The 22144-nt window shown below is 38.2% G+C and overlaps 1 pseudogene; it reads left to right on the top strand.

Moving 5' to 3' along the window:
- LOC115413264 (cochlin-like) overlaps window positions 1-21741 on the top strand; it is a 42787-nt pseudogene extending 21046 nt beyond the window's left edge.
- Window positions 21742-22144: the final 403 nt, after the last annotated feature.

The following is a 22144-nucleotide window of genomic DNA, read 5'->3' on the forward strand; positions in this document are numbered from 1 at the left end:
TTGATGAGTTATTGCTGTGATTTTAATCTGGCCGAGCCTTGGACGTCCTGCGGAAACTGGAAACCTCTGTTGGACTCGGTGTTGATCCTCAGGAGGTTTTTTCGCGGTGTTTACATTGAGCCCGAATCACAAAAGTGTCTGAAATATTAACCCACCCACCCGTGCACCGGCTCTGATAGATGAAACAGACCCAGGAGCCCTTCATCCGCCGTCACCGCTCAAAGAACACATTTGTTTTTCTGCATTTCAATGAGTTACAGCGGCTGAGGAATCCACTGGTGGAACAGGAAACCTTTATCCTTTTTAACCCTTTCATGCATGAATTATTAGAACATTAGTCAAGATTTTTTTTCTTTATTCTCTTTGGACATTAAAAAAACAATGCAATTATTATTATTATTATTATTATTATTATTATTATTATTATTATTATTATTATTATTATTTTATGAAGCTATTTTTCATGGAGTTGCAAAAATGTCCACCAAGCTGGACATCATGTGTTGAATTTTTGAAGCAAAGAAACATTTATTTACTGATATACTGTGTGAAAACTATGAAATAAAAACAATAAATGCTGCTAATTTGATGTTTTCTCACATTTTAACATACACTACAAACAAAAAGTTATGGATATTTTTAATTTTTGGGCTATTTTTTTCAGTTGGGATTCTTGCACAACGCTTTTTACTTTTTGTGTGTGAATTGAATTGAAACACATTTTTTTAATGACCAGACATAGTTTTATTTACAAATGGCAAAAAAAAAAAAAAAAGACAAAAAAAAAAAAAAGAAATATCCTTAACTTTTTGTTTGTAGTGTACTCTAATACTAATCATTACTCACTTCATGGACATAATATACCAAAAAAAAACCAAAAAAACTTTTGTTGTTAATTACAGTACAATAACAATAGCAAGGAATTGATTTACACTCGAACATGTTAGATCGGGTTTATCAAGAACAGCAAAGTTACAGTAATGTTTTCAAAGTCAGTGTATTATGGGATGGTACATGAGCGTCCACTGTGTCGGCTGATATGAAACTAAAACAACAAAAACCATGAATACACAAGAGAACAGCTGGAGAAGAACTGTCCACTGGAGTGACCACCATGCATGAAAGGGTTAAAGATGCTTTTAGACAGAATACAACTGTGTATTCAAAGCAATCCCTAATGGTGTTTTCTTACTCATGAAAAGTCATCTTAGTTATCAAACATTACAGACAGATAAACTTTGTTTATTGATCAATGGCATTAATATTTTTAGCTCGAGCTGTAATAACAAGCATGTACGCAATGCACTGCGTGAAAAGAGGAACATTTCCCCCAGAGGTAAAGCATTCTGGAACTCAACTTCCTCTAAAACTGAGTGGTCAAAAGCATGGACATTACTGTATAAATACTCTATTACAAACAAAATTAGAATTATACAGCTACAGATATGACATAACGTATTTCCCTCCAACGCTATTTTGTCTCGATTTCTGACGTGGAAGAAATGTGTAGCTTTTGTCATTCTTGTCCTGAAACTACTCTGCACTTATTCTTTCTGTCTGAACACTCTTCTAACTTCTGGCCTAAAATTTAAGAAATATATGATATGTAGAAGTAATGAAAGATTACTATAACATCCCAAAATGTAATTAAATGTTTTGAACATGATATTCGCAATTTAGAATTTATTGTAAATTTGATCATTTTATTTGGTAAATTTCATATACACCAAAATGAATATACCAAAACACACCCAAATTTTAAAATCTTCCTAATGGAATTTGAAAAATATATTAAATCTTTAGAATTATCTTTAACCAAAAAAGCTCTAGCACCCTGGCAATTTATAAACAATTCTTTAAAATAGACCTGAACTCTGATGTATTTATTTATTTATTTTTGTTAGATTTGTTATTTTTATTTATTTATTTTTTAATACTATTATTTTTCTATTCTGCTTTGTGTCTTTAAATCTATGCATTATTTTCTTAAACGTATTTGTTCAAATGCTTTTTCTTTTGACATCGTTATTTGTTTGTTCAAAATTTATATGTCTTGTATACCCAAATATTTTCAATAAAGTTGAAAAAAAAGATGCTTTTAGATTCACTGTGTTAAAAGCAAATATACAAATGTACAGCATTGAAAACAGACAGATATACGACACCATATTCACTTTATGATAACAATGTGTCTCATGAGTTTATGACTTAAAGAGAAAATCTGAGGTTTTTGAGTCTTTTTTGGCAAATGTATGATTTCAGTTTCTGGTGAATTTATGAGTTTTGTCTTCACTAAATTCAGATTTATGATCCCACTACGTCCAAGTTAATTTCCTGCACTTTATTACTTTCAAACTCTCATAAATTCAAATGTATGATTTGATTCTTTGGACTTTTTTTTTTTATTCTAAAACAGTTTTTGTATTTTTTTTTTTATCAGAACTTCAGAAGTTCAATCTAATATTCAACTTTTTTTTTTTTATTTATAACTTTAATCTCAATTCTACAACGTTTTTCGTCTAAATGGATTCAGATTAGTTTTGTTTTCTTTTTCTTGTTGGTTTTATTTATTTATTTATTTGTTTATTTGTTTGTTTGTTTGCTTGTTTTGTTTGAACTGATACATCATATAAATACACTGTTACCATGGTGATAACATTTACACTGATAAACTTGAAAAGTGATCTGGTTGTATTTGTCTTATAAAATCAACAACAAAACAAAACCGGGTTATTGTTTGTCATTTACATCTTTAATGTTTTGTTTATTTGTTTACTATCTTATTTATTTATAATTATTTATTTACTTGTTATTTATTCATTTACTGTGTTGGTTATTTGTTTGCTGTGTTATTTATTTTTTAGTGTGTTATTTATTTACTTAATGTTGATTTGTTTACTTGTCATTCATTTGTCTATCATGTGGTTTGTTTGTTTACCCTGTTGTGTATCTGTTTACTCTGTTGTTTTTTTGTTTACCTTATTTTCTGTTTACCCTTTTGTTTATCTGTTTACCTTGTTGTTTATTTGTTTGCCTTGTTTATTTGTTTACCCTGTTGTTTATTTGTTTGCTTTGTTGTTTATCTGTTTACCCTGTTGTTTATTTGGTTACCCTCTTGTTTATCTGTTTGCCCTGTTGTTTATTTTTCTTTACCTTGTTGTTTATTTGTTTACCTTGTTTTTTGTTTACCCTGTTGTTTATTTGGTTGCCCTTTTGTTTATTTTGTTTACCTTGTTGTTTATTTGTTTACCCTGTTGTTTATTTGTTTACCTTGTTTTTTGTTTACCCCTGTTGTTTATTTGGTTACCGTTGTTTTTTTGTTTACCTTGTTGTTTATCTGTTTACCCTGTTGTTTATTTTTGTTTACCTTGTTGTTTTTTTGTTTACCTTGTTGTTTATCTGTTTACCCTGTTGTTTATTTTTGTTTACCTTGTTGTTTTTTGTTTACCTTGTTGTTTATCTGTTTACTCTGTTGTTTATTTTTGTTTACCTTGTTGTTGTTTTTTACCTGTTGTTTATTTGTTTACCGTCTTGTTTATCTGTTAATCTGTTTTGTTGTTTGTTGTTGCCAGTGCTTTTGCCGGTGACCTGTATGACCCGCGGCGCTGACCTGGCGGAGGACGGTCCGCTGGTCTTGTGTCCAGACTGTTCCCAGTATCGGATGTCGGTGTTCGGAACCGGAGTTTACGCCTCCGTGTCGTCGGTCTGCGGCGCCGCCATCCACAGGTTTGGATCCATATTTAGTTTTACCGTTTCCATGGTGATGATCTCGTCTTCTCTATCTGATGTAAAGTCCAGTCGAACAGAGTAAATATAAAGAACCTCTGGCCTTCGGTACCAGTTCATGAATGACTCCATAAAATCTGATTCAACCAAAACAAAAGGACACTGAAGGTCAAAGGTTAAACCTTTGTCTCTAAATCTTACTTATTCCTTCTGCCAAGGAAGTCTGTTTTCATCTGGGTCTGTCTGTCTGTCTGTCTGTCTGTTTGTCTGTTTGTCTGTCTGTCTGTTTGTCTGTCTGTCTGTTTGTCTGTTGTCTGTCTGTCGTCTGTCTGTCTGTCTGTCTGTCTGTCTGTCTGTTTGTCTGTCTGTCTGTTTGTCTGTCTGTCTGTCTGTCTGTCTGTCTGTCTGTCTGTCTGTTTGTCTGTCTGTCTGTCTGTCTGTTTGTCTGTCTGTCTGTCTGTTTGTCTGTCTGTCTGTCTGTTTGTCTGTCTGTCTGTTTGTCTGTCTGTCTGTCTGTCTGTTTGTCTGTCTGTCTGTCTGTTTGTCTGTCTGTCTGTTTGTCTGTCTGTCTGTCTGTTTGTCTGTTTGTCTGTCTGTCTGTCTGTTTGTCTGTCTGTCTGTCTGTTTGTCTGTCTGTCTGTCTGTCTGTCTGTCCATCCGTCTGCAAGATAACTCAAAAAGTTATGGATGGATTTTGATGACATTTTCAGGAAATGATGATACTGGCACAAGGAAGAAATTAGTACATTTTAACGGTGATGTGTAAAAACTGTACTTTAACTCCAGTTTGGACTCAAGACATGATTTTTTTTTAACATATATTTATTGTTTTTTCATTCATACAAAACCATCAAACACTATGAACATCTTAAACATGGCAAAGAAGAAATAGATAATAATAATAATAATAATAATAATAATAATAATAATAATAATAATAATGATAATAATAATAATAATAATAATAATAATAATAATAATAATAATAATAATAATGATAATAATAAAACATATACTGTATATATAAAAGGCTAAATAAATAAGTACATGAAATGAAAAAATAAATAAAATTAACCTGCCAATTTCAACATTTCCTGAAAATGTCATCAAAATCTAACTTTTTGAGTTATCTTACTAACAGACAAAAAACAAACAAACAAACAGACAAACAAACAAACCCCGATGAAAACATAACCTCCTTGGCAGAGGTAATAAAGTGCAAAGTGTGCATAATCTGCTCACCTGGATACTGGAGGGTTACTGGGAAATGACCTGATTATTTAATGTGACGTTTGACATAAGTCATTGGTCTCAGTAGAAGCTGATCCCAGTGGCTGATGTTTTTTGGTTCGTCCAGTATTTTGTCTGTAGTCTCAGAGTTAAAGTCAGTCGTTCCGTCGTATCGGCTCCGTTTCCTGAACTCCTGTCGCAGGGCTGGTAGTTTCTGCTGGAATATAAAGGTCTGATCTGGTCTATGGGAGTGAATGAACAGATTTAACGTTCGTATAATAACCCTGTGGATGGTTGGGGTTCACCTGTCACCCCCGGTTACTCTGAGCCGTCGGACGGATGTCCCAGAGGTCAGAGGTCAGAGCAGGTGGTGGGCGGAGTCTGTGGGACACGTGGATCGGACGGTGGTCGGGTGACATAACAGCGGGCAGAGTCGGCTGAACCTGGACAGAACACCAACACCACGAAGGAATGTGTGGGCGGAGGATTAGCGCCTCAACCCTGGATGACCCCCAGCCTTCGTTTCCCTTCAGCCCCGGCCCCCTCGGGGCCCGACGGGACACCGCTTCCTGCTTCACTCCCCCGTTCTTCTCCGCTTCCTGTCGCCTCCGTTTTGTCTTTGAAACACTTCTCTGTGGTTCCTGAAACAGTCGCTTCTTTACGTCGACTTCAGCTCGTTTGTTTGGTTTTGGTTTTGTTGAGTCTCTAGCAAGGTTTTGGATTTTTCCTTCCAGTTTAGTTTTATTTAGTTTTGACCTTTGTTTTCTCTAATTCAGTTCGTTTTAATTCGTTTTTAGAGCGGGTTTGATAGTTTTTATTAGTTTTCATTTTTTTTCTGAATGCTTAGTTGTAGTTTAGTTTAGTTTTGTCGTATCTTTTCTCCTCTTCTCCGTCGGTATTCAAATAATCCCAGACAGGACTCTGCTGCTTTCTCCCAACTTTAGTCTCTATGTTTCCAGGTAGAGTGGGGACCAGAAGACGACTGGAAACCACAAGTGAACACAAGTGACGGACCATGAAGTGTCATATGGTGCCAGCAGATGAAACTGCTAGAACAAAATAAATCAATTTCATATCAATCTGATGTTGATAAAACAAAAATGAAGGGATTTTTATCCATAATTTTTATCCGTTTTAGTTAGTTTTATAAGCACACAATACAGTTTCAGTTACTTATGGTTTTCTTTTAACTATTGTACATTATGCATTATACCCGTGGTGCCATTGTACAATAGCGCCCTCCCATGGTGCAACAGCGGCATTGCACCTGTACACCCTCCGTGCTGCAACATCGGGCCATCGATCGGACACACATGCACCGGACACACGCTGGACACAAAAACATCCATTATAGTAGGATATAGTTTTTATTTATTTCAGTTAACGAAAATGTTTTTTCACTTCTAGTTTTGTCATTTCGTTAGTTTTCGTTAACGATAATAACCTTGGTCTCTAGGCTCTCATCACGTCACTGTAACACATCATGTAAAAATAAGAAGCATCAAGGAAGAATTGAACCAAATGTTACGACTTTCAAAACCCTGTAGTTTATACGTGTCACTAAAAACCAGAACTAATGAAAATATACAATAATGATTCAAATAAAATGGAGGACTACTGAACAAACAGACTAAAATGAAAATGTTCCAACAAACAGCTGTGTTTTACAGAGTTCAGAGGGGAAAAGTGCTTTTTTCACATTTAATTAATGAAAAAGAAACTTGGTTAGTTGCGAATATGATTTATTGCCTCAATTGAATCAAAATGTAATCATACGTTCACCTGCATTTTGTAGTAATTATTACGTTTTCATGTGGATGAGTGTTTTTTATGAGACTGGTTTGATAGACTGGTTTTAAAGTTGACTGATTCTACTTTAACCCTTCATGCATACTGGTCACCCAGTGGACAGTTCTTCTCCAGCTTGTTCTCTGTATATTCTCAGGTTTCGTTGTTTTAGTTCCGTATCAGCCAACACTGTGGACGCTTATGCACCATCCCATACACTGACACTCAGACCATTACTGTAACTTTCCTGTTCTTGATAAACTGATCTGCACTATCATATTTGGGTGTAAATCAGTTGCTAATTGTTATCAGACTGTAATTAACAGTTCTTTTTCTTTGTTTTTGTTTTTTTTTTTAACAAAAAGGTTTTTTTCCACATTATTTGAGTGAATAATAACTAGCATAAAATGTGAGAAAACATCAGATCAGCGGCATTAAAATGTTTTTTTTTTATTCATAGGTTTTCACGCAATACATCAGTAAATACATGTTTCTTTGCTTCAAAAATTAAAATAATTAAATAGTGTCCAGCTAAGTGGACATTTTTATAACTCCATGAAAAAATAGGTTCATAAAAAATCTCAATCATATTGTTTTTTTCATGCCTAAAGTTGACTAAAAACACTCAGGGAAAAAATCTTGGTTTAAGGTTTTCATAATTCATACATGAAGGGGTTAAAACCACAAAAGCAGGAGCCAAAACTTCATCTAATTCTAAATCCAACGGATATAAACTGTTTTAATAATCGCTTAACTATGAAATAAATCATCCCAAAATGTGCAGAAATTGATCCTGTGTCATATACAGGTGGTTTTATTATTACAAAGTAAAATTATTATTTGTACATTTTTTTTGTAGTTATTATGTATTTTATTAAAGATCTGAAAGGCTCGGTCCACTTCCTGTCACCATCCAGACTCCATTAAAGCAGATCCTGAATGAACTGGGTCCTTTGACCAGATAAAAAATCCCATGTTTTCTTAGAAGGTGGTGGAGGGTTCAGATCCTGTGGGATCAGGTGATCAGATGTGGTCCATGTGGTCTAGTTCATGACCCGTCTGCGTTTCACCTGATTGAAACGTACCCTCTTAAGCCTGGTTGCAGTTCCGTCTGTGTTGCCATGGTAACGCCACACGGGGCTTGTATTACTATCCACACACCGTACGGTCCACATAACCAGAAGAACTTGGTTTTATGTGAGTGAATCTTCTGCTGTCGACGCTCCGTCTGTGGGTTTGAGTTGACATGGTTCAGACTCAAACTAATGGACCAGCGTTCAAACCCGTCTGGGTTCCACTGACGTTCTCTGTTCTGGGTTCTCCAGGGGAATCTTTCGGTCGTGTCCGGTGGTACCGTCAGGGTCCACAAGCTGAAGGGACGTCCACAGGCTACATGAGCTCCTACGCCCACGGCGTCCAATCACAGGCCTTATCTCATTGGACCAGCTCCTTCAGCCTGTCCAGTAGGGTGGAGCCCACTGGGGCGGGCGGGGCTACAGAGGGATCAGACTATGACTGGGTTGTTGTTTGAGTGATGGATCCGATGGATTTGAGTCCTACATTAAAACTAAACTAAGGACGCGTTGGATCTGTAGTAGATTTATTCACATATGAACACGTTCTGTTCGTTCTCCAGAACCTGAGGACGTTCCCATGGAGCTGACCAGTCACACCAGTACCACAGCCCTGCCTGCAGTCGCACAACCATGTAACAAACACACACAACTACACACAACCACACACAACCACAGCCCTGCCTGCAGTCGCACAACCAGGTAACACACACACAACTACACACAGCCGCACACACCTGCACCAAAACTACACACAACTATACACAACCGCACACAACTACACGATGTGTCCTCTGACTGAACTGGACACCTGTTTGTGAACGTCTGTTTATGGACATCTGTTTGTGGACGTTTGTTGTGGACGTTTGTCTCCAGACAGAGCAATGTTTGTCACAGACGCCGTTTCTCTCTGATGCCTTTTGTTTTCAACAGGAAAGAACCTCTGAAGAAACCGTCAGTGAAGAAGGCCCTTCCAGGAGGAAACAAAGGTACCACTAACCTGGACTAAACCTAACCCAGACTAAACTACACCTACCCAGACTAAACTAAACCTAACCCCGACTAACTAAATTTATCCCAGACTAAACTAAACCTAACCCAGACTAAAATATACCTAACCCAGTCTAAACTAAACCAGACTATACCTAACCCAGACTAAAATAAGCCTAGACTGGACTAAACCCAGACTAACCCAATGTGTGTTCAGACTGTCAGTTGGACCATCGCCATGGTGATCGCCAGCAGCAACAACATCGGCAGGAGACGGGCTTTCATAACCTGCCGAAGAACTTCATCACCAAACTGGCGGCCATGTGAAAGTGGGACCCACCGGACCCCACGTCGGCCTCGTACAGTGCCATGTAACGCACAGACACACAATCAGAGCAAGACACACAACACACACAGACACACAACCAGACAGACACCAGATGCACACCACACAGACACACAACCAGACAGACACAGATGCCCAGCACACACAGACCACAAAACCCAACAGACACACAACACACAGGTCCTGCACACACACATCTCGTCACCATCCTTCTGCGGTAACCACACAGGGTTTGATATTTGTTGTTCTTTGTGTGTTATTGTGTATTTTTTGTGTGATTTTGTGTACTGTGTGCAGTGTTCACCACAGACTGAGTTCCTACTGACCAACTACACCCACCCAAAGAGCTGCTGTTCCGCCATCAAGGAGGTGGCGTACCTGGGCGGAGACACAAACACAGGTAATAAACACACAAACACAGGTAATACACACACAAACACAGGTATCAACACACAAACACAAGTAATAACACACAAACACAGGTAATACACACACAAACACAGGCAATACACACACAAACACAGGTAATAAACACACAAACACAGGTAATACACACACAAACACAAGTAATAAACACCCAAACAAACACAAGTAATAAACACACAAACACAGGTGACAAACACACAAACGGTTAATAAACACACAAACACAGGCATACACACACAAACACAGTGTAACAAACACACAAACCACAGGTATAACACACAAACACAGGTAATAAACCACAAACACAGGCAATACACACACAAACACAGGTAATAACACACAAACACAAGTACTAAAACACACAACACAGGTAATACACACACAAACACAGGTAATACACACACAAACACAAGTAATTAAACACAAAACACAGTTAATACACACACAAACACAAGTAATAAACACACAAACACAGGTGACAAACACACAAACAGGTAATAAACACAAACACAGGCAATACACACACAAACACAGGTAACAAACACACAAACACAGGTAACACACACAAACACAGGTAATAACACACAAACACAGGTAATAAACACCACAAACACAGGTAATAAACACACAAACACAGGTAACACACACACAAACACAGGTAACAAACACACAAACACAGGTAACACAAACACAGTTTATTCGCACAAACAAAGGTAATACACGCACAAACACAGGTAATAAACACACAAACACAGGTAATACACGCACAAACACAGGTAATACACGCACAAACACAGGTAATAACACACAAACACAGGTAACACACACACAAACACAGGAAATAAACACACAAAAACAGGTAATAAACACACAACACAGGTAACACACACACAAACACAGGTAATAAACACACAAACACAGGTAATAAACACACAAACACAGGTAATAAACACACAAACACAGGTACACACACAAACACAAGTAACACACACACACAAACACAGGTAACACACACACAACACAGGTAACAAACACACAAACACAGGTAACACACACACAAACACAGGTAATAAACACACAAACACAGGCAATAAACACACAAACACAAGTATAAACACACAAACACACGTAATAAACACACAAACACAGGCAATAAACACACAAACAAGTAATAAACACACAAACACAGGCAATACACACACAAACAACAGGTAACACAACACAAACACAGGTAACAAACCACAAACACAGGTAATACACACACAAACCAGGTAATAAACACACAACACAGGTAATAACACACAAACACAGGTAACAAACACACAAACACAGGTATAAACACACAAACACAGGTATAAACCACACAAACACAGGTAATAAACACACAAACACAAGTAATAAACACACAAACACAAGTAAAAACACACAAACACAGGCAATACACACACAAACACAGGTAACACACACACAAACACAGGTAACAAACACACAAACACAGGTAATAAACACACAAACACAAGTAATAAAACACAAACACAGGCAATACACACACAAACACAGGTAACACACACACAAACACAGGTAATAAACACACAAACACAGGTAATACACACAAACACAGGTAACACACACAAACACAGGTAACAAACACACAAACACAGGTAATACACACACAAACACAGGTAATAAACACACAAACCAGGTACAACACACAAACACGGTATAAACACACAAACACAGGTAATAAAACACACAAACACAGGTAATAAACACACAAACACAAGTAACACACACACAAACACAGGTAATAACACACAAACACAGGTAACACACACACAAACACAGGTAACAAACACACAACACAGGTAATAAACACACAAACACAGGTAATACACCACAAACACAGGTAACACACACACAAACACAGGTAACAAACACAAAACACAGGTAATACACAAACACAGGTAAAAACACACAAACACAGGTACACACACACAAACATAGGAAATAAACACACAAACACAGGTAACACACACAACACAGGTAATAAACACACAAACACAGGTAACACACACACAAACACAGGTAATACACAACACAGGTAATAAACACCAAAACACCTAATAAACACACAAACACACAAATACACACACACAACCAGGTAATACACACACACAGGTAACACATACACACACACACACAGGTAACACATACACACACACACACACAGGTAACAAACACACAAACACATATAACAAACACACAAACACAGGTAATACACACACAAACACAGGTAATACACACACAAACGCAGGTAATAAACACACAAACACAGGTATACACACAAACACAGGTAATAAACACACAAACCAGGTAATAAACACACAAACGCAGGTAATACACACACAAACACAGGTATAAACACAAAAACACAGGTAACACACACAAACACAGGTAATAAACACAAACACATGTAATAACACACAAACGCAGGTAATAAACACACAAACGCAGGTAATACACACACAAACACAGGTAATAAACACAAAAACACATGTAATAAACCACAAACACAGGTAACACACACAAAACACAGGTAATAAACACAAACACATGTAATAAACACACAAACACAGGTAACAAACACACAAACACATATAACAAACACACAAACACAGGTAACACCACACAAACACAGGTAATAAAAACACAAACACAGGTAATAAACACACAAACACAGGTAACAACACACAAACACAGGTAATAAACACACAAACATAGGTAATAAACACACAAACACAGGTAATAAACACACAAACACAAGTAATAAACACACAAACACAAGTAATAACACACAAACACAGGCAATACACACAAACACAGGTAACACACACACAAACACAGGTAACAAACACACAAACACAGGTAATAAACACCACAACACAAGTAATAAACACAAACACAGGCAATACACACACAAACCAGGTAACACACACACAAACACAGGTAATAAACACACAAACAGGTAATACACACACAAACACAGGTAACACACACAAACACGGTAACAAACACACAAACACAGGTAATACACACACACAAACAGGTAACAAACACAAAAACAGGTAATAACACACAAACACAGGTATAAACAACAAACACAGGTAACACACACAAACACAGGTAACACACACAAAACACAGGTAACAACCACAACACAGGTAATCCACACAAACACAAGTAATAACACACAAACACAGGCAATACACACACAAACACAGGTAATAAACACAAACACAGGTAACACACACACAAACACAGGTAACAAACACACACAAACAGGTAACAACACACAAACACAGGTAATAAACACACAAACACAGGTAATAAACACACAACACAGGTAACAAACACACAAACACAGGTAAAACACACAAACACAAGTAATAAACACACACAACACAGGCAATACACACACAAACACAGGTAACACACACACAAACACAGGTAATAAACACACAAACACAGGTAATACACACACAAACACAGGTAACACACACACAACACAGGTACAAACACACAAACACAGGTAATACACACACAAACACAGGTAACAAAACACACAAACAGGTAATAAACACACAAACACAGGTAATAAACACAAACACAGGTAACACACCACAAACACAGGTAACACACACACAAACACAGGTAACAAACACACAAACACAGGTAATAAACACACAACACAAGTAATAAACACACAAACACAGGCAATACACACCAAACAGGTAATAAACACACAAACACAGGTAATAAACACAACACAGGTAACACACACACAAACACAGGTAACAAACACACAAACACAGGTAAACAACACACAAACACAGGTAATAAACACACAAACACAGGTAATAAACACACAAACACAGGTAAAAACACACAAACACAGGTAATAAACACACAAACACAGGTAAAAACACACACAGGTAACACACACACAAACATAGGAAATAACACACAAACACAGGTAACACACACCAAACACGGTAATACACAAACACAGGTAATAAACACACAAACACGTAATAAACACACAAAACAGGCAATACACACACAACACAGGTAATACACACACAAACACAGGTAATACACACACAAACACAGGTAATAAACACACAAACACAGGTAACAAACACACAAAACATATAACAAACACACAAACACAGGTAATACCACACAAACACAGGTTACAACACACAAAACCAGGTAACAAACACCAAACACATATAACAAACACACAAACAGGTAATACACACACAAACACAGGTAATGCACACACAACACAGGTAACAAACACACAAACATATAACAACACACAAACACAGGTATACACACACAAACACAGGTAATACACACACAAACGCAGGTAATAAACACACAAAAACAGGTAATAACACACAAACGCAGGTAATAAACACACAAACGCAGGTAATACACACACAAACACAGGTAATAAACACAGAACACAGGTAATAAACACAAAACACAGGTAACACACACAAACACAGGTAATAACACAAACACATGTAATAAACACACAAAGCAGGTAATAAACACACAAACACAGGTAATAAACACAAACACATGTAATAAACAACACAAACACAGGTAACACACACAAACACAGGTATAAACACAAAACACATGTAATAAACACACAAACACAGGTAACACACAAAACAGGTATAAACACAAAAACATGTAATAAACACACAAACCAGGTAACACACACAAACAAGGTAACAAACACAAACACAGGTAACACACACAAACACAGGTAATAAACACAAAACACATGTAATAAACCACAAACACAGGTAACACACACAAACAGGTAACACACACAAACACAGTAATAAACACAAACACAGGTAACACACACAACACAGGTAACAAACACAAACACAGGTAACACACACAAACACAGGTATAAACACAAACACATGTAATAAACACACACACACAGGTAACACACACAAACACAGGTAATAAACACAAAACATGTAATAAACACACAAACACAGGTAACACACACAAACACAGGACCCTTTTTAATCCTGAACATCTGGGGTCCAGATTCAGTTCCTGAGTCGGATCAGAACATGAGGAACGGTTCCATACAGAATGAACCCAGTGTTTGAAGACACTACATCTCCATGATCCCCTGCAGTGTGTGTGCAGCAGAGGTGATGGGAGCATCCCCTGTCGTTTTCTGCAGGTAAAGCCATCATGCACACGGCCGAGACTTCTACACCCAGGAGAACGGCGGGAGGCGGGGCCACCCCGGGTCATGGTGGTTTTGATTGACGGCTGGCCCTCCGACGACCTAGAGCAGGCGGCCATGTTGGCCCGAGAGTCCGGCATCAACGGTTCATGGTGTCCGTGGCCAAACCGGCGCCCGAGGAGCTGGGAATGGTCCGAGACAAGGACTTTGTCCAGAAGGTGAAAGACACAGAACCCACAGCAGAGTCACATGACCAAACCACCATCATCATCATCAACATACGCCTTTAAGTTCTGATCCATCTGTTCATCTGTGTTTTAGTCACATGGTCACATAAACAAGACACAAAACTGTTCATTAAATAAGAGTCAGATTGAAATGATTTAATCCAAAGAAATTAAATTAATAACTAAATTAAAATAACACATTCATAGACTACAAGTACATTCAACTTGTTTACGTTGACTTCATCTGTTTTGTCTTTTACCACTTTACTATACAACGACTTTTAATCAAAGAAATGAATAAAATAATAAAAAACAGGGAAAATAATCATCAAATGAGCATAACTTAAAACACAAAATGAACAAAATAATGAAGAAAATGAGAAGGATAATTAACAAAATGAAGAAATTAAACAACAAAATGAACATAAATGAACAAAATAAAGAAGAAAAGAGGAAGATAATTAACACAATTAAGAAATGAATCAACAAAATGAACATAAATGAATAAAATAATGAATAAAATGAAGAGAATAATGAAAGAAGTGAATGAAATAACAATAATAATAATAATAATAATAATATAATAATAATAATAATAATAATGATAATAATAATATGATGATAATAATATAAAGGAAAATAATCATCCAAATGAGCAAAAACAAAACAGTATATTTGTATTAACACTTCATCATATACTTTGAATCATCAGATACACAGCTCTTTGGTTGTTTGTTTACATTCATTTGATTAAATTATGTAAAATTTAACAGATCTAATCTGATGAAGATCATTTATAATAAACTGTAGATCAGTGATATCATAGTAACGTACATAAAACCATCTGATGTGTTTAAAACATGACCAAACCTGCTTAACATGTAAAGATATAATGGTTTAAACATTTATTTTTTAATTATCAGTTTACTTCCACACACAAAGAAAAAAACGGTCTGTTTCTACATATGATTCTGTGTTTGGAATATTTTCAGTTGGTTCTGATGAAGAACTGAATGATTCTTCAAATCCAGTCAACTGTGTTTTTCCCTGACAGAACCGCCAACACCACCTGCAGAAGACATAGAACAGGGAGGTGTTCTGAGGGGGAGGGGCCTCATCAGAGGTCACATGACCCGGTGTAAACGTGGACGTGTGTGATGTTTGTGTGGTTGTGTTGTCGTCCTCAGGCCGTTTGTAAAGACAACGCCCACTTCAGTTACTCCATCCCCAGCTGGTTCAGCACCACCAAACACGTCAAACCGCTCACCCAGAGGCTCTGCTCATTGGACGGCCTCCTCTGCAGTAAGACGCCCCCCACCCCGCCACTCCACCACGTCAGTAGACTCACATCAGTCAGATCTGCTCTGTATGGGGTCGGATGGAGACTGGGGCTGTGTATCAGCAAGAATCTGGCGATATGATACAAATCTCAATACTAGGATCACGATACGATATATCACGATATATCATGATACTGTTAAAAAGGCAAATTTTGTTTGTTTCTTTTTTAAAATGATTATTTCCTTGAATAATTACACTACACCAGAAATATACACAAATATTAAACACATTTTTATTTGATCCCAACAGGATCTAATGCTATGGCACAAAATGTTCCTGTGTTCAAACTGAAATTCTGTTTTACAGACATTACAGTTAAGATCCTGTTCAAATGTTCATATTCTATTAGTTCAGAACTAACATCAGAACAGTATTTTTGTTCAATCCCAACAAAGGAACTAACATTATTTAATAAAAGAGTGTTAAATAAGAATAAATAAAATATAAAAAAGAAAAACAAAAAATAAAAATGAACCTTCACAATATCTGCATTTGAATAAATACCTAAAAATATAGATACAGTATTTTTTAATATCGACACAGTATTGTAAATGAAATATCATGATACATTGCAAAACTGATATTTTCTTACAGCCCTAATGGAGACTGAGTATTTAATCAGATGAATGAGTTTAACTTTATTAGACAGAAAACTATTCATTCATAATAAACTCGTCTCAGCCTCAGATTTAAAACAACAAATACTTTTGTACATTAAGTGACCCATTTCATTTTTCCTTGTTTCTTATGTTAGATTTTTGATCATTTCTGTTAATAGTGAAGTCGTTTAGTGAATATATTCTTAAAACTACTGCACACACGGAATAAATGACAGAAGAAAAAACCCTTTGTGATTTTTCGATGGCACGTTTACTTTGTAGATTTGATTTGTTCCTCAGTTGGATTTATCGTGTTGGTTGAAACTGATAATTCCCATACTTCAACTGTGACATGAACACAGCAATGATGTGTTTATGACAGCAGTCCTGCATAAACCAGTGTAAATAAGTGTGTGTTACCTGTGATTTACAAATTATCACCAATGTTGTTTGATCTGGTTATGAACAAAGTTATTATTGTTAACGAAAACGAACACAAAATGACGAAAACTAGAATTGTAAAAACATTTTCGTTAACTGAAATAAATAAAAACTATAATTAATAGAAAAAACATAACTAACTGAAACTGTATTGTGTGTTTACAAAACTAACTAAAACGGATAAAATATGGATAAATTCCCTCCATTTTTGTCTTTGTCAATGTCGGATTGATATGAAATCGATTTATTTTGCTCTAGCAATTTTAGCTAGCGGCACCAAATGACCTTGACGGTCCGTCACTTGTGTTCACTTGGGTTTCCAGTCGTCTTCTGGTCCCCACTCTACCTGGAAATGGAGACTAAAGTTGGGAGAAAGCAGCAGAGTCCTGTCTGGGATTTATTTGAATATGACGGAGAAGAAGAGAAAAGATACAACAAAACTAAAACTAAACTAAAACTAAGCATTTAGAAAAAGATGAAAACTAATAAAAACTATCAAACCTGCTCAAAAAATGAATTAAAACGAACTAATTAGAGAAAAAAAAGTCAAAACTAAATAAACCTAAACTATAATGAAAATTCCAAAAACTATTAGAACGTTGGTTGGAATCTTTGATGCTGAGGTTCGTCATTTTCAAAAAACAGCTGAAACAGAACATGTTCTTTACCGTCGCTGTCAGCCATGTACGTGTTTTACAGATGTGCTTCTCTGAACAATTTCACTTCAATATCTAAGTCTTTGAGTACCTAGAAAAATGCTACATAAAACTGATGTATTATTATTATTATTATTATTATTATATTATTATTATTATATTATTATATTATTTATCACTGTTATATCGTGTCATGAGTCTCCAAAACACCTGGAAAATGTTTATTTATCACCGGTGCAGATGAAACACAAAACCAAAAGTGTGCGTCTGTTTTCAGGTAAAACCTGTTATAACTCGGTGAACATCGGTTTCCTCATCGACGGATCCTCCAGCATCGGAGACTCCAACTTCAGGATGATGCTCGACTTCCTGGCAGGAATCGCCAGAAGCTTCGACATCTCAGACATCGGAGCTATCGGTCAGACTCAGAACATGAAGTCATTCTTATTGAACTGGTGATGGACCCGGTCGAATGTGCGTGTCCTGGTTCTGTGGCTGGTTTAGGTGCGGTCCAGTCACCTACGACCAGAGGCTGGAGTTCGGCCTTTCGACCACCCCAGGAAGGAGGACACCATCAACGCCCTGAGGAGGATCAGCTACATGAGCGGAGGGACGGCAACCGGCGCCGGCATCACCTACGCCATCCAGAACCTGTTCAGGTAAAACACACCATCCAGGACCTGTTCAGGTAGAGTCCAAAAGCTGTTCAGGTCAAGTCCAGAACCTGTTCAGGTAGAGTCCACTCTGATCCGGTTCATAGGGATCATTACTCACAGGTCGTGATCATATGTAAGGGTAGGAACGTCGATCAGTCGTTAAACGAAGCTTCTGTTTTTGGTTCACCCCCCTGTCGATGCCTTCTCCAAAACACATGTGGACCAGATAAACTCCCATGAACCCTCTAGGACTCTGCAGAGGGTGAAGAGCTGGTCCAGTTCTCCATGACCAGGTTGAGAACCACATTGTTCCTCCTGACTCCGAGGTTTGACTATCAGGGGACCTTCCACTCCAGTTCCCTGGTGTGGACCTTCCCAGGGAGGCTGAGGACTGTGATCCCCTGGAGATGGAACTCACCCCTGGTCCCGCTCTTTAAAAGGGGAACCACCACCCGTCTGATGCGCTGTCCCTGACCTCCACCAGGTAGTTATCGTTAATGAAACTAACGAAATGATGAAAACTAGAATTGAAAAAAATTTTCATTAACTGAAATAAATAAAAACTATAATTAAAAGAAAAAAAAGCTAACTGAAACTGTATTGGTGTTTACAAAACTAACTAAAATGGATAAAAATTATGGATAAAATTCCCTTCGTTTTCGTCTTTGTCAAAGTCAGACTGATACGAAAGTGACTTATTTCGCTCTAAACAATTTGAGCTAGCGGCACCATACAACACTGACGGTCCGTCACTTGTGGTTTCCAGTCGTCTTCTGGTCCCCACTCTACCTGGAAACATGGAGACTAAAGTTGGGAGAAAAGCAGAGTCCTGTCTGGGATTTATTGAATACGACGGAGAAGAAGAGAAAAGATACGACAAAACTAAAATACTAAAAAATACAAAAAATATAAAATACTAAACTAATGCTAAGCATTTAGAAAAAAAATGAAAACGAATAAAAAACTATCAAACCTGCTCTAAAAACTAATTAAAACAAACTGAATTAGAGGAAAAAAGGTCAAAACTAAATCAAACTAAACTAGAATGAAAAATCCAAAACTATTAGAACCTGACCTCCACCTGATGTTGAAGAGGCACGTCAACCAAGACAGCCCCACAACATCTAGAGAAGTAAAGAACTCAGGATGGATCACCCCCAAAGCCACGAGGAGTTTCCCAACTTCCCCAGCCCCCGCCTGGGTGCTGGGCGATCCAGCTCAGACTCCCAGGACTCTGCTTCCACCACAGAAGATGTGAAAGCAGGATTTAGGACATCCTCAAAGTAGTCCTTCCACCGTCTGATGACATCCCCAGTTTTGGTCAGTAGAACTCCATCCTCACTGTTCAGTGTTTGTGGAGCCCCACCTCCTCATCCTCATCATCTGACGGTTTACCAGAACTTCTTAGAGGCGGACCCAAAGTCCTGCTCCAAGGCCTCATTGAACTTTTTACCTCAGCAACTGTCAAAGTTGGGACTTACTGGCCTGTCGGTACCAGTCAGCAGCGTCCACAGTCCCAGGAACCACCAGTCCCTGTAGGACTCCACCTTCAGCTTGACCACATCCCTTACAGCTGGTGCCATAACCGGGTGAATTCCAACACAATATCACCAGCAGCTCCACGCAGATGCTTTGGCAGCGGAGGTTCTGAACACGGTCCATTCAGACTCCATGACCCGACTTCCCTCAGACCCCTGAGCACCGGACCTTCCAGCACCAAGAGACTCCAAGAAGGCTGGGGCCAAAGGAGGTGAGTCCGAGTACCCAGACCTATGGGCACTCGCTGAGGAGCCCCTCCCCCACACCAGGTTCCAGAGTGGGGCCCTGGTAACCCTGATCTGGGCAAGGGTATATGGGTTTGTCCTGCCCCTCCCCTAGGCCGCCCCTAAGCACCAGTTTACCTTTGGAGATCCTACCAGGTGCCGATTCGAGTGCATCTACTTTTTCAAACATTAGAGTTTTTTTAAAGTTACTTGGTGTTAAATTGCTTAAAACGTTTTTGTTCTTTGTTCTTCATACTTTAACATGATTTTGCGTCCGACAGACGGACTGGACCGGGTCGGAACTCCTCATCATCACATCACCGATGGCCAATCGTACGACGACGTCCAGCTTCCGGCTCTGGAAGGACAGAAAAAGGTGAGCACCTTACAAAGACCTGAAGGTTCAGCAGGTTGACACATTCCTCACACTGACACGTCTCCACCAATCAGGCATCACCATCTTCTCTGTGGGTGTGGCCTGGCTCCTCTGGAGGACCTGAAGGCCATGGCATCCGAACCCAAAGAAGGCCACACCTTCTTCACCAGAGACTTCATCGGCCTCGCTGAGATAGTCCCAGCGGTGGTCCGAGGGATCTGCCGAGACTTCAACGACAAGAACTAACACAACAGACACACAAACACACAACGACGGCAAGGTGACAGACACACAACTACAGACACACAACCACACAGTGATGACACAACCACGGATGTAAGGACACACAACGACAGACACACAACTACCACAATCTGAAAACCCACAATCTGCACAGGCTTCCATGACAACAACTAACAGACACACCTGCGTATGACGACACAACTGCACACAGACAGACACACAACTACATACACACAATAATAAACACACAATCTGCAGAGACTTCAACAACAGACACACAACAACTGACACAACTACACACACTGAAACACAAACCAACACATTCTGTAAATACTGTCGGATCCACATATGAACACACACCCAAACACCATATACCACACTTAAACACACATACAACACACACACACAAAGGCAGTTTCTATTTAATGAAGGAGTAGTTTAATGATCAGTAGAAAATAAAATAAACCTGATGTCGATAACGAATCATGACAGATTTAACTTAAATCTGGTTTAATTCAACAGACGATAAATAAATAAAAGACGTTAAAGAAAACGAAAGTGTAAATATTAAGCCCCGCTTCGCCAAGATCTGGACATTTGACACATTTTACAAAAAACTAAAGGTAGAACTAAACCTGAGGAGTTTATGTTTATGTCCCAAACTTTTTACCGAATTATAAAAACAGTTTATAATGATCATAAATGTTTGTTACAGTTTAATAGTTTCACAGATGAGAGGGATGTAAACGTGGTGTTAGCATCTGTTAGCATCTGTTAGCATCTGGTCATCAGGTGACCTGAGGCTGCGTCTTCCATTGGCCATGGGTCTGGATATGGACCTGGATCTGGTCTGGGTCTGGATATGGACCTAGATCTGGTCTGGGTCTAGGTCTGGTTTCTGGATAGGGACCTGGAGCTGGAGCTGGAGCTGGAGCTGGAGCTGGAGCTGGTCTGGGTCTGGGTCTGTCTCCAT

This window comes from Sphaeramia orbicularis, chromosome 22 (genome assembly GCF_902148855.1).
Source record: "Sphaeramia orbicularis chromosome 22, fSphaOr1.1, whole genome shotgun sequence".
Classification (NCBI taxonomy): domain Eukaryota; kingdom Metazoa; phylum Chordata; class Actinopteri; order Kurtiformes; family Apogonidae; genus Sphaeramia; species Sphaeramia orbicularis.